The sequence below is a fragment of the Lithobates pipiens genome, unplaced genomic scaffold (genome assembly GCF_037356315.1).
Source record: "Lithobates pipiens isolate NorthernLeopardFrog02 unplaced genomic scaffold, aLitPip1_a1.2 Scaffold_8, whole genome shotgun sequence".
Lineage (NCBI taxonomy): Eukaryota > Metazoa > Chordata > Amphibia > Anura > Ranidae > Lithobates > Lithobates pipiens.
In genome coordinates, this window is record NW_027507903.1 from 381,648,436 (window position 1) to 381,661,633 (window position 13,198).

The 13,198-nt window shown below is 46.4% G+C and overlaps 1 protein-coding gene and 1 long non-coding RNA gene across 4 annotated transcripts in view; one reads left to right on the top strand and one right to left on the bottom strand.

Annotated features, from left to right (window-relative positions):
• The window catches only part of LOC143964150 (deoxycytidine kinase 2-like), a 321,867-nt gene that overhangs the window by 139,329 nt on the left and 169,340 nt on the right, over window positions 1–13,198 (top strand). The gene's annotated exons all lie outside the window — the stretch shown is intronic.
• On the bottom strand, window positions 1,547–2,271 carry LOC143964151 (uncharacterized). The gene is made up of 2 exons (XR_013271075.1): window positions 2,080–2,271; window positions 1,547–1,965 (listed from the first exon to the last, which is right to left on the bottom strand). It is a non-coding gene; the product is annotated as an uncharacterized LOC143964151 (long non-coding RNA).

The window sequence follows — 13,198 nt, forward strand, 5'->3', positions numbered from 1 at the left end:
ATTCTTACCTAAATGTACATAATAGTATAACTGGGTACCGACATTTACAGGTGACGTTCATCCAGGGAAAATCCGATTGCCTCTGGGGGGGTGGGGGGGATCAGGAAGGAATCTTTCCACCTGCTGTAGCAAATTGGAGCATGCTTTGCTGGGGTTTTTCACCTTCCTCTGGATCAACTGTGGGTTAAGGATTGTGTATAAGGGATTGTATTTTTTGTTGAACTGGATGGATGGACTTTTTTCTTTTTTCAATCTGACCATGTAAGCCAATTTTAATGGAAATGCCGTTTAAGTGGCTAAATCTCCATAAACTTGAAGAGTAACTCTTTGTTGAGAGAAAAAATCATCAATGATCAAGGATTTTAAAAGTCCTATCTTTTTCTGCTCTGAAGTAAAAGCTGTTTGCTCCACTATGTCGTTTAGATTCTGCTTCATAATAATCAGCTGGTGCATTCTTCGTGTTAAGACGAGAAAAGTGTTGACATGCCTTTTGAAAGTATTGAACCCCTGTTCAGTCTTGTCTGACTCTTCGTGACCTCATGGACCATAGCACACCAGGCTTTTCTGTCCTCCACTGCCTCCCGGAGCTTTCTTAGCCTTATCGAAAACCATTGAAGTGAAGTTATCTATCCATCTTTTTTTTTTTTTTTGTCATCCTCCTCTTTCCTTCCACGTTTCCCAGCGTCAGGGTCTTTTCCAAGTAGTCCTCTCTTCGCATTAGGTGGTCAAAGTATTTAAATTTCAGCTTCAGGATCTGTCCTGCCAGTGAATATTCAGGGCTGATTTGCTTCAAGATTGACTCGTTTGATCTTCTTGCCATCCAAGGGACTTTCAAGAGTGTTCTTTAGCACCATAGTTCAAAAACATACATTTTTTGGCATTCAGGCTTCTTATGGTCGAACTTTCACAGCTATAGGTTACTATTGGGAATACTATAGGTTTGACTTTATGGCACTTTGTGTGTAGGTTGATGTGTCTGCTTTTAATAATGCTGTCTAGGTTTGCCATTGCTTTCCTCCCAAGAAGCAAGTGTCTCTGAGCAACAGAGGAAGGGGTTTGGGTATGTCTGACCTTAGCAGGGACCTCTACTCCATCGTCGGAGCTATCTGTCATGGTGCCGCTGCTCTCGACAGGTTCAAATACTGAGCATGAATCTGACAGTGAGGACTCTCCATCTCTCTCATTTGTCATGCTCAGTATCCTGTAGGCCTCTTCACTAGATCTTCACAAGAGTCTCTCTGATCGTCGGAGGCTGTGTGTGATGTTATGACATCACGCCTGGCCTCTGCATTAAAAAAAAAAACGATGCTGCCTCGGCTGGCAAGCCGTGATCGTTATTTTTTATTTTAGGCTTCCCAGCCTAGAGGTGAGATGTGTGGCCTTTATTGATCCCATATCTCACTGTAAAGAGGTCCTGTCATGTCATATTCCTATTACAAGGGATGTTTACATTCCTTGTAATGGCAATAAAAGTGATCAAAACATATTTTCTCTTATATATAAGGGGAGAGAACAGAGTTGGGACTTTAAATGAAGCACACATCAGTAAAAGAGTAAGTCAAGTGACTATAATATTTATTTAATAAAGTCCATGATATGTTATACAAACATTTTGGGCATCAACCTCTAAAATGCTCTGGGCATACAGCCTCCACACAATAACTCATGGACTAATATTACAAGGTAAATTACAATCCAATACACATTGACATGAAATACAGAAAGCAGTAAATGCATATTATAAACGTATCCTACTGTGGTTGAACCCAAAATGGCCAGGATAACCATGGTAAGTGAATACTAGATTAAAAAATTGATTAACAATGCCTAAATGATGAATTATAAAACGGAGAGGATCATATAAATCTTAATATTCCATGATTGAGGTAAAGGGTAATGGCCAACGGCTCTACGCGTTTCGCGGTATTCCAACCGCTCATCAGGAGCATGCATCATGGAATGATTCTGCAAATTATATATGAGAATAAAAATAAAAAATAATGAATTGAATTATTAGATAAAAATTGGCAAAGTAATTTAATTATTATAATTAATTTCAAGGTTGGGCGTCCAACTCACGTCTGCATCAGCGGGCCAGTAAACCAGCATCTGGGTCCACAAAAAGAGCCGCAGTGCATAGCCACCAGGCACCGAGGCTGCCAGCGGGAAAGGTAACCACCAACATAGGCACTTCCAGGGTGGGTAGATGCAATGCCTGTGAAATGAATGCAAATATCTATATGAGGAATCTATGTGTGACAGACCAAATAAGGATCTGTTTGTGTGTGAAATATGTGTGTGTGGGAAATTGGTAAGGTGGCAATGGGCATTTTAGCTTAGTTTTTCCCTCATCTATACCTTTTTACTTTTTATGTTATTGTGACCACTGTGTTAGCCAAGTTGTTAGTTCACTCATGTTTTTTTTTTTTTTTTCCTTCTTAATTTCAATTTTAATCTATTTTTTCCTTGCCCATTGCCACCTTACCAATTTCCCACACACACATATTTCACACACAAACAGATCCTTATTTGGTCTGTCACACATAGATTCCTCATATAGATATTTGCATTCATTTCACAGGCATTGCATCTACCCACCCTGGAAGTGCCTATGTTGGTGGTTACCTTTCCCGCTGGCAGCCTCGGTGCCTGGTGGCTATGCACTGCGGCTCTTTTTGTGGACCCAGATGCTGGTTTACTGGCCCGCTGATGCAGACGTGAGTTGGACGCCCAACCTTGAAATTAATTATAATAATTAAATTACTTTGCCAATTTTTATCTAATAATTCAATTCATTATTTTTTATTTTTATTCTCATATATAATTTGCAGAATCATTCCATGATGCATGCTCCTGATGAGCGGTTGGAATACCGCGAAACGCGTAGAGCCGTTGGCCATTACCCTTTACCTCAATCATGGAATATTAAGATTTATATGATCCTCTCCATTTTATAATTCATCATTTAGGCATTGTTAATCAATTTTTTAATCTAGTATTCACTTACCATGGTTATCCTGGCCATTTTGGGTTCAACCACAGTAGGATACGTTTATAATATGCATTTACTGCTTTCTGTATTTCATGTCAATGTGTATTGGATTGTAATTTACCTTGTAATATTAGTCCATGAGTTATTGTGTGGAGGCTGTATGCCCAGAGCATTTTAGAGGTTGATGCCCAAAATGTTTGTATAACATATCATGGACTTTATTAAATAAATATTATAGTCACTTGACTTACTCTTTTACTGATGTGTGCTTCATTTAAAGTCCCAACTCTGTTCTCTCCCCTTATATATTATTGATAGGGATGGAGGCAGGCATTCCTTTAGTGCCAGCCTCATTTAAAGTCCCGAAAACTTTTTCTTCTTTTTTAATATTTTCTCTTATATTCACCGACCGACACAGCTCTTCTCTGTAACTAAATGGGTTTGTTAGCCTGCCATAAGGAGAACTAGGCAAAAATTGTAACACAATACACAGAACTTTAGTCCCGCCTCGGGGGGCAGACCCTGTGCTAGCAACCCTCCCTGCTCCCAGGCAGAACTCAAGGCAAAACAGAAGGTTTTATTTTGCCTAGTGAAGGAGAATGACCTAGAAACCCTGCGGGCCCTTTGGTGAATTTTTTTGATGCAGGTTTTATGTTTTTTGCGCAAGATGAAAGATCCTGGGATCTTCTATCAACTACCGGCTGGGTGACTGGCTGGTTAAAGAGGAGGGCCAGCTTTAAAAAAAAAATTTCCAACACTGTAGCTGCTGACTTTTAATAAGCAGACTTACCTGTCCAGGGCGCACGCGATGTCGGCGGCCCGAGGCTGACCCGTTCCTTGGCTCTCGGGTCCCGGCGCCGCCATTTCAACTAAGGGAAATGGGCAGTGGAGCCTTGCGGCTTCACTGCCTGTTTCCTACTGCTCATGCGCGAGTCGCGCAGCGCTTTGTGAATGGGGCACGCTGTGTTCTGGGACACACAGTTCCCAGAACACAGCACGACCCATTACCCAGAAGACGCCGCACGGAGGGGAGAAGACTGAACATCACCGCGGAGGAGGAGGAGGAATATGCAGATTAGGACGATATACCTAGCAACAGGCATTTCTGGTAAGTTTAAAAAAAAAATCTTTTTTTTCTTTTCAGATTTTTTTGCTAATTTTTAATGTACTTTTGTTTTTCAGGGTGGCCTTCCACTTTAAGTTATCCTTGTAGTCTCCCCAGTCCGGCCATCGAGCGTGTGCAGGCTACAGCTAAGGCTCGGCAGGCCAAGACATACCTCAGCTCCAGAGGTGGTCAATGAGCTTCAATGCTCCGGGGTATACATATGACCAAGCTACTGATGTATTGATCAATGTATACCGGGCCAGCAGCAACCCTGTAACTGCGCAGGAGTAGGTCTGTGATGGAATGTCTCCCAGCTTTTCAGGACTGGTAAGTACGGCTCGCCCTGCTTCAGTGGGGTGAGCAGCTGGCCATTCCCTGGGAGGTCGATTTGGGGGCCACCTCACCTCCTTTTCTTCTCTCCCACGTCCCTATCTCCCCTCCTTCCCCCCCTCTGGGTGGGTGGCTGCATGTGCTGTGGGCGGTGTGTGTGTGGTTTGCTGGGTCTCTCACCTGTAGGGGGCTCTGTGCGGCTAGCGTTGGTCCTGGTCTTGGGGGGGGGGGGGGGGGGGGGCGAGGGTCCCAAAAGGTGTCTGTGGAGGTGTTCTTGCTGAATGCAGGCAGCACTGTTCTGTGATTTTTCTTGTCACCGCATGGTGCTGTCGGTGGCCATTTTGACTATGGGCAAAGCAGGTTCCCCTTGTGAGCCTCAGCAGCCGTTTTTTATAGGTTTTTCCTATTAGTTGCATTGGCGGCCATTTTTTTTAAGCCCGAGCGCTCTTTTCACCGCAGTTCTCTTGTGACAGCTTTACATGTGCTCTCACATGCTTTTTCCTGTGTCCACTGTGTATACAGGATGCTGGATGGCTCTTCCCTGAACGCTGGTGCAGGCTCTGCAGATAGTTTCACCGCTATTCTATACAGATACTGCCGACAGTTTCTTCACTCTGCAAGTGGGTAACCTCCTAGGGACTACAGGCATGGCTAGTAACATTCACAGAACGCCCCAAGGTGGTGAGTCCGGCGCTAGGTACCCCCCCACATGGTAGCAGCAGGCGGGTAGGGACTTCACTGTCCTAAGTCCCCTTGCAGGTGGCAGACAGGCTAGGGTCAGCATGGCTTCAGAAACTGGTGTTTTTTCTCCCGAAATCCAGGCTATTGCAAGCGGGTCACCTGCGGATAGCGCTGTGCCCATGGACATCCTGACGGTGGTCCTTAACTCTTTTGTTGGTAAAAAGAGGTGGTGCGTGGAAGGAAAGGGTGCGCGTAAAAGTCCCCTACCCCCCCCCCCCTGTCGTCTGGGGAGAGCTCGGATGCAGACTCGGGCTCTGCTGTGGCTGGTGACCCCTGCTCTGACCTATCTGACGAGGCTGACCAGGACCATTCGGACAGTGAGGATGATTCCCCATCCGGGGGCGACAAAGCGCTTGTTGGAGCATTTATCACAGCTGTGCGTGATACCCTGAAGATCCAGGAGCCAGCAGATCCCTCTGCTGATGTATCGGTCCCTTTTGGGTCCCGCAAGCCAGCACGTTCACCTAAGGTGTTCCTGTATTTGGCTTATTTTGATAAGTTCATCTACAGGGAATGGGGTCGGCCGCAAAGGACCTTTTCGGTCCCCAAACACATGGTGCGTTACCCCTTTGAGGAAAGCCTTCTCAAGAAATGGTTGGCTCCTCCTGTTGTGGACCCCCATTATCCAGGTTAAATAAAGTAACCACGATCCCGGTAGAGGGGACTCCTGCAATCAAAGATCCCATGGACAGGAAGGCCGAGGCAGTGGCTCATTCCTTGTTTACGGTTGTGGGGTCAGCCGTGCGACCAATACTGGCATCCGCACTGGTATCGCAGACACTGACTGAGTGGGCAAAACTTTTGCACCGCGAATAGGGAGAGCAAAACGCCTGCCCTGTCTGCGTGGAGCTAGCAGACCAACTAGTGCAAGGCCTTAAGTACGTTTGTAACGCGGCCCTGGATACTCTCCCTCTGTTATCCAAGGCTTCAGTGTCCGCTGTGGTACTGAGGCACCTGATTTGGCTTAAATGCTGGTCTGCTGACCAGGAATCCAAAAAAGCCCTGACGGATCTTCCCTTCCTTGGTGAGCAGCTCTTTGGAGCCTCGTTGGATGACATTATTAAAAATGGCACGGGTGGTAAGAGTACACTACTCCCACAGGCCAGGAAGGCTAAGGAGCCACGCTGCAGGCAAGGGCCCTCTTTTTCCGCTCACATGCGGCTTTTTCGTCCGCCTAGTGCTTCGACAAAATGTTCCCAGGACGTCCACGGACAGTCAAGAGTCCCTGGAACCCCAAGCCTGCCAACAAAAGTGCTACTGCGTGAAGGTTTGCCCCATCCGCGTATCGGGTGGGGGGTCGCCTTCGGGAGTTTGCAGCCCGGTGGACCTTCCGGTTATCCGACCAATGGGTCTGCAACCTGATTTCCACAGGCTACAAGAGTTTTTTTATTATTTTTTACTTGGCCGCCAAACAGATTATTCCCCTCCAGCATACCCGCTTCCCTGGTTCGCTGGGAGGCCCTGCTAGGGGCAGTAAGGGACTTGCTGAATCAGGGGGTGATTGTACCAGTTCCGGAATTGGAAAGCTTCCAGGGGTTCTACTCATCTGTTTGTGGTTCCTAAGAAGGAAGGGGTACGTCCAATCTTGGACTTAAAAGCCCTCAATTACTTTGTAAAAGTGCAGAGGTTCAGAATGGAATCAGTTCGCTCAGTAGTCGCTGCACTCCATCAAGGGGACTCCCTGGCGTCTTTGGACATCCAGAATGCGTACCTGCACATACCCATATGCCTTCGACATCAACAATTTATGCGTTTGGCAGTCGAGGGAAGCCCATTACCAGTTTGTGGCTCTTCCCTTTGGCCTGGCATCAGCCCCCCGAGTCTTTACCAAAGTACTGGCTCCAGTATTGGTGTTGCTGCGACAACGCGGGATCGCGATCTTGGGTTACCTAGATGATCTCCTGAGAGCATCTTCTGCCTCAGAATTAGAGGAGGATGTGGCGATCACCATGCAGACTCTGCGATAATTTGGGTGGCTGTTGAACCTAAAGTTGGTGGTTGTACCGACCCAGTGTCTGGAGTACCTGGGTTTACTATTGGACTCCAGGGAAGCAAGGGTTTTTCTCCCCTCAGACAAATTGCAGACTCAGATCTGCGGTCAAACTACTGATGAACCGCAAGTGGGTGTCACTCTGTTTTTGCATGCGAGTGCTGGGGCTCATGGTAGCCTCCTTCGAGGCAGTACCTTATGACCAGTTCCACACCAGAGTCCTGCAGAGGGAGATTTTGACAAAATGTGACAAATCTCCGTTGTCCCTGGATCGACAGGTCCAGGTGAGCCAGCCAGTCAGGGACTCTGATCTGGTGGTTGAGGTCCCAGGTGATTCAGTCCTGAAAATCATTCCTTCCTCTGAAATGGGCGGTGATCACTACGGACGCAGTCTGCTCAGGGCCTCTGGTCGATGGACGAATCCAGGTTGCCGATCAATCTGTTTGAACTGAGAGCGATCAGGCTGTGCCTCCACACATGGTCGACGTGTCTTCAAGGATGTCCGACCAGGATACAGTCGGACAACGCCACGGCTGTGGCGTACATAAATCGCCAAGGGGGAACAAGAAGCTCAGCCGCTGCTCGGGAGGTCGCTCACATACTTCGGTGGGCAGAGCGACACGTTACGGCCCAGTCAGCCATTTACATCCCGGGGGTGGAAAATTGGCAGGCGGACTGAGTCGTCAGATGATGTACCCAGTAGAATGGGCGTTGCATCAGGAGATATTCCGGCTGCTATGCCTGAAATGGGGTACACCAGATGTGGATCTATTGGCCTCCTGTCTCAATCTGAAGGTGCCGAGATTCATGTCCAGGACAAGAGATCTGTGGGCAGATGCGTTGGACGTGCTGGTGGCTCCGTGGAATCAGTACCAGCTGATGTACGCCTTTCCTCCACTAAAACCGTTGCCCCGTCTGCTTCGCAGAGTGGAAGCTGAGGGGATCCCAGTAATCCTGGTTGCCCCAGATTGGTCTCGGCGGCCCTGGTACACAGACCTGGTGCGTCTGGTGGCAGACGCTCCCTGGTGACTGCCGTTGTAAGAGGACCTCCTATCTCAAGGTCCAATCTTTCACCCTGCTTTACCATCGCTGGCTTTAACGGCATGGCTATTGAGAGCCAGGTGCTGAGGAACCGGGGTCTGTCGGACTCTGTGATTGCAACTATGCTAAGGGCGTGGAAATCTTCACGGAAAATATACCATCGTACCTGAAAGGCCTACATCTCCATGTGTGAGGAGAAGAAAGGGTGGCATTGGCGCTCCTTTTCTATATCCAGGATCCTGCTGTGTCTTCAGCAAGGAGTAGACCAGAAATTGGCGTTGAGCACCATTAAGGGGCAAATTTCAGCCCTGGCTGTCTTTTTTATTTTTTATTTTTTATTTTTTTTTCTCAGCAACCCCTGGCGTCTCACTCAGTGAGTACCTTTGTTCAGGGGGTACAGCATGTAGTCTCTCCTTAGCGTCCACTGTTACCCCCATGGTATTTGAACCTGGCGTTGTCGGTGCTTCAGAAGCTGGCGTTTGACAATATCAGGGATATTCCCCTGTTGACCCTTTCCCAGAAGGTGGTCTTTCTAGTGGCCATCGCATTGGCCAGGAGGGTTTCGAAATTGGCGGCCTTGTCATGCAAGTCGTCTTAACTGGTCACCCACAGGGATAAGGTGGTGTTGCGTCCGCAACCATCCTTTCTACCGAAGGTGGTTTTGGCTTTTCATATCAATGAGGACATTGTATTACCATTGTTGTGTCCTAAGCCGAAGCACCCCAAAGAGGTGGCCCTTCATGCTCTCGATGTGGTTAGGGCTCTGACGGTGTACTTCTCTGCCACGGCTCCCTTTCGGAAGTCAGACTCGCTGATTGTTTCGGTGGCTGGTCCAAAGAAGGGTATGGCGGTCTCGTCGGCCACCATTTCCAGGTGGATCAGACAGATTGTCGTACAAGCCTTACGCCTTAAAGGGGCAGGTGCCCCCCTTTCCGGTCACGGCCCACTCTACAAGAGCAATCGGAACGTCTTGGGCCTTCCGACACCAAGCGTCTGTCGCTCAGGTGTGTAAGGTGGCGACCTGGTCGTCTGTCCATACGTTTACCAAGTTCTACAAGGTAGATGTCAGTGCATCGGCTGATGCCTGTTTTGGCCGCAAAGTTTTGCAGACGGCCATGTAGTTGCAATCATATATGCAATTGAGATTTTTTTCCTGTTTTTTTTTTCCCCGATAAAAACGCAGGGCTGTTTTGTTAATGCTCGGTTGCATTACTTCCACAATGTTGCGGTCTTGGGGACCGCTCCTGTTGAGGATACACGGTTATATGGTGGTTTTTCCACACACTTCTGTTTTTTTGTGGGTTTAGTTTCACTAGTTCCGACTTGCCATGATGGATGAAGTTTTTATGTTGTTTTTCCCACCCCTCGTTTGGCACTGCTTGGGGACGTCCCATTTAGTTACAGAGAGGAGCTGTGTCGTTCAGGGGAATATAAGAGAAAATAGGATTTTTGTACTCCGTAAAATCCTTTTCTCTGTAATTCACCGACTGACACAGCAACCCACCCCCCCTCCTTTTCTCTGTTATCCTGTTTGTTCACGTACTGAGTTCTGCCTGGGAGCAGGGAGGGTTGTTAGCACAGGGTCCGCCCCCTGGGGCGGGACTAAAGTTCGGTGTATTGTGTTACAATGTTTGCCTAGTTCTCCTAATGGCAGGCTAACAAACCCATTTAGTTACAGAGAGGAGCTGTGTCAGGTCGGTGAATTGCAGAGAAAAGGATTTTATGGTGAGTACAAAAATCCTATTTTTTTTAAAGTGCCCTGTTTCCGTTTGCTCGCACGCAGAAGCGAATGCATACGCAAGTCCCGCCCACATATAAAAACTGTGTTCAAACCACAAAGTTTAGGTGTTGACACAAACGTTACAGCGAGAGCTATAATTCTGGCCCTAGACCTCTGTAACTCAAAACATGTAACCAGTAAAAATTTTTTAAAGCATCGCCTTTGGGGATGTCTAAGTACCGAAGTTTGGCACCATTACACGAATGTGTGCAATTTTGAAGCGTGACATGTTGGATATGTATTTACTCGGCGTAACTTTCTTTCATATTATGCAAAAAAATTGGGCTAACTTTAGGGTCCTTTCACACGGGGCAGATCACTGCCGATACGCCCCGTGGATATCCGTTTGCTCAGCGGGGATCACTCCATCGATCCCCGCTGAGCAGGGAGATGACAGGTCCGTCTCTGCACACTGCGCAGGGACAGACTTGTCACAGCGCCGCTCTCCCCTATGGGAGATCGGATGACGACGGACCGCAGTGTCCGTCGTCACCTGATCCGATCCGCAGACGGATGGAAAAATAGCTTTTTCCTCCGTCACACTTTTTTGGATCGGAGCGGCTCGGATGTTAGCGGACTTGTCACCGCTGACATCCGACGCTCCATAGAGCTCTGTGGAGCATCCGTTCAGGTCCGCCTGAAAACTGACAGGCGGGCCTGAACGGATCATCAGTGTGAAAGGGGCCTTACTGTGTGTGTGTGTGTGTTTGTTTTTTTTAAGCATGAAACTGTTTCTTGTTAAAAAAAAAAAAAAAAAAAATGCATTTGAAAAACTGTTGCGCACATACCGTGCGAGATAAAAAGTTGCAATGACCGCCATTGTGTTCTCTAGAGTCTTTGCTAAAAAAAATATGTTTGGGGATTCTATGTAATTTTCCAGACAAAAAATGATTTTTACATGCAGAAGCAAAGTGTCAGAACTGGCCTGGATGCGAAGTGGATAGTGTATGTGCGTATGTGTTTAGTGTTGCTGGCAACCAAAGGGTTAAAAGCTGACGCTGTCTTGGATTGACGCTTGGGCCCCAGTCACACCTGAGCTTAGCTTCAGGCAGATAATTGCGTGATTTTACCATGTTTTTTTACCACGTTTTTACAGACATTGTACAGATCAAAAGGTCATCAATGTAAAAAGCAGAAAGGCCAAATCTGCCTTACAAAAAAAAAGTTCCAGAACTTGTTTGAGCTTCAGGCGTTTTGGAGCTTCTGTCTTAAGCATTTTGGAGTGGAGATGTGGACCATTTCCATAGAGAATAATCAATTTTCTTTTTTTCCCCGCTCCAAAGTTTTGTAGCTTGAGGCTTCAAGCTACAAAACGCTCTAGGGTGAATGAGGCCTAACTGACGCTAACTGGCTTCATCCATGATACTAATACAGTGATCAGAAAAAAGATCTGTATCACGCCTTGTCTGGGATTCGATCCTGTGACTGATATTGCGGCAGACAGATCGGACATTTTTGACACTATTTTGGGACCATTGACCATTCTACAGGAACCTTAGAATTCTACTGTATAAATGTCACTGGCAGGGGAGGGGTTAACACTACATAGTTACATAGTTAGTCAGGTTGAACAAAGACACAAGTCCATCCAGTTCAACCTTAAAAAAATAAATAAAAAATAATCGTACAATCCAAATACCCAATTTTATGCCCACAATTGATCCAGAGGAAGGCGAAAAAAAAACCAGCAGAGCATGCTCCAATTTGCTACAGCAGGGAAAAATAATTCCTTCCTGATCCCCCAAGAGGCAATCGGATTTTCTCTGGATCAACTTTACCTATGTTAGTACCCAGTTATATTATGTACGTTCAGGAAAGTATCCAGGCCTTTCTTAAAGCAATCTACTGAGCTGGCCAGAACCACCTCTGGCGGGAGTCTATTCCACATTTTCACAGCTCTAACTGTGAAGAAACCTTTCCGTACTTGAAGATGAAATCTCTTTTCCTCTAGACGTAAAGAGTGCCCCCTTGTCCTCTGGGTTGACCGTACAGAGAACAACTCAACACCAAGTTCACTATATGGACCCCTAATATATTTGAACATGTTGATCATATCCCCCCTTATTCTCCTCTTCTCAAGAGTGAATAAATTCAGTTCCTCTAATATTTCCTTATAGCTGATTTCCTTCATGCCTCTTATCAGTTTGGTTGCCCTTCTCTGCACTTTCTCCAGTTCCCCGATATCCTTTTTGAGAACTGGTGCCCAAAACTGAACTGCATATTCCAGGTGAGGTCTTACTAATGATTTGAACAGGGGCAAAATGATATCTCTCTCGGGCGTCCATACCTCTCTTAATACAAGACAGGACTTTGCTCGCTTTGAAAACAGCAGCTTGGCATTGCATGCTATTATTGAGCTTATGATGTACCAAAACCCCCAGATCCTTCTCCACTATGGATCCCCCCAGTTGTACTCCCCCTAGCATGTATGATGCATGCATATTCTTAGCCCCCAAGTGCATAACTTTACATTTATCAACATTAAACCTCATCTGCCACATAGTCGCCCAATTAGACAGTGTATTGAAGTCGGCTTGTAAATTGGAGACATCCTGTAAGGATGTTATTCCACTGCATATCTTGGTGTCATCTGCAAAGACAGAAATGTTACTTTTGATCCCAGACCCAATATCATTTATAAAGATATTAAAAAGTAAGGGTTCCCGCACTGAACCTTGGGGTACACCACTGATAACCTTAGACCATTCAGAGTAAGAATCATTAACCACGACTCTCTGAATTCTGTCTTTTAGCCAATTTTCTATCCATTTACAAACTATTTCCAAACCTGTAGACTTTACCTTACACTACACATGAGCCGTGTGTGGGGAACTGTATCGAATGCTTTTGCAAAATCCAAGTATACCACGCCCACCGCAACCCCTCTGTCCAAGGTTTTACTTACCACCTCATAGAAAGAAATCAGATTTGTCTGACAACTTCTGTCTTTCATGAATCCATGTTGTCTGTTGCTTAAAGTGTTTTTGTTCAGCAAGAACTCGTCGATGTGGTCTTTTATTAAACGCTCCAGTATCTTCCCAGCTATAGAAGTTAAGCTAACAGGTCTATAGTTACTTGGTAAAGACTTTGATCCCTTTTTAAATATAGGCACCACGTTCGCCCTGCGCCAATCCAGTGGGACTATTCCCGTCATTAATGAGTCCCTAAAAATTAGATACAATGGCTCTGAAATTACAGAGCTCAATTCTTTTAGGATCC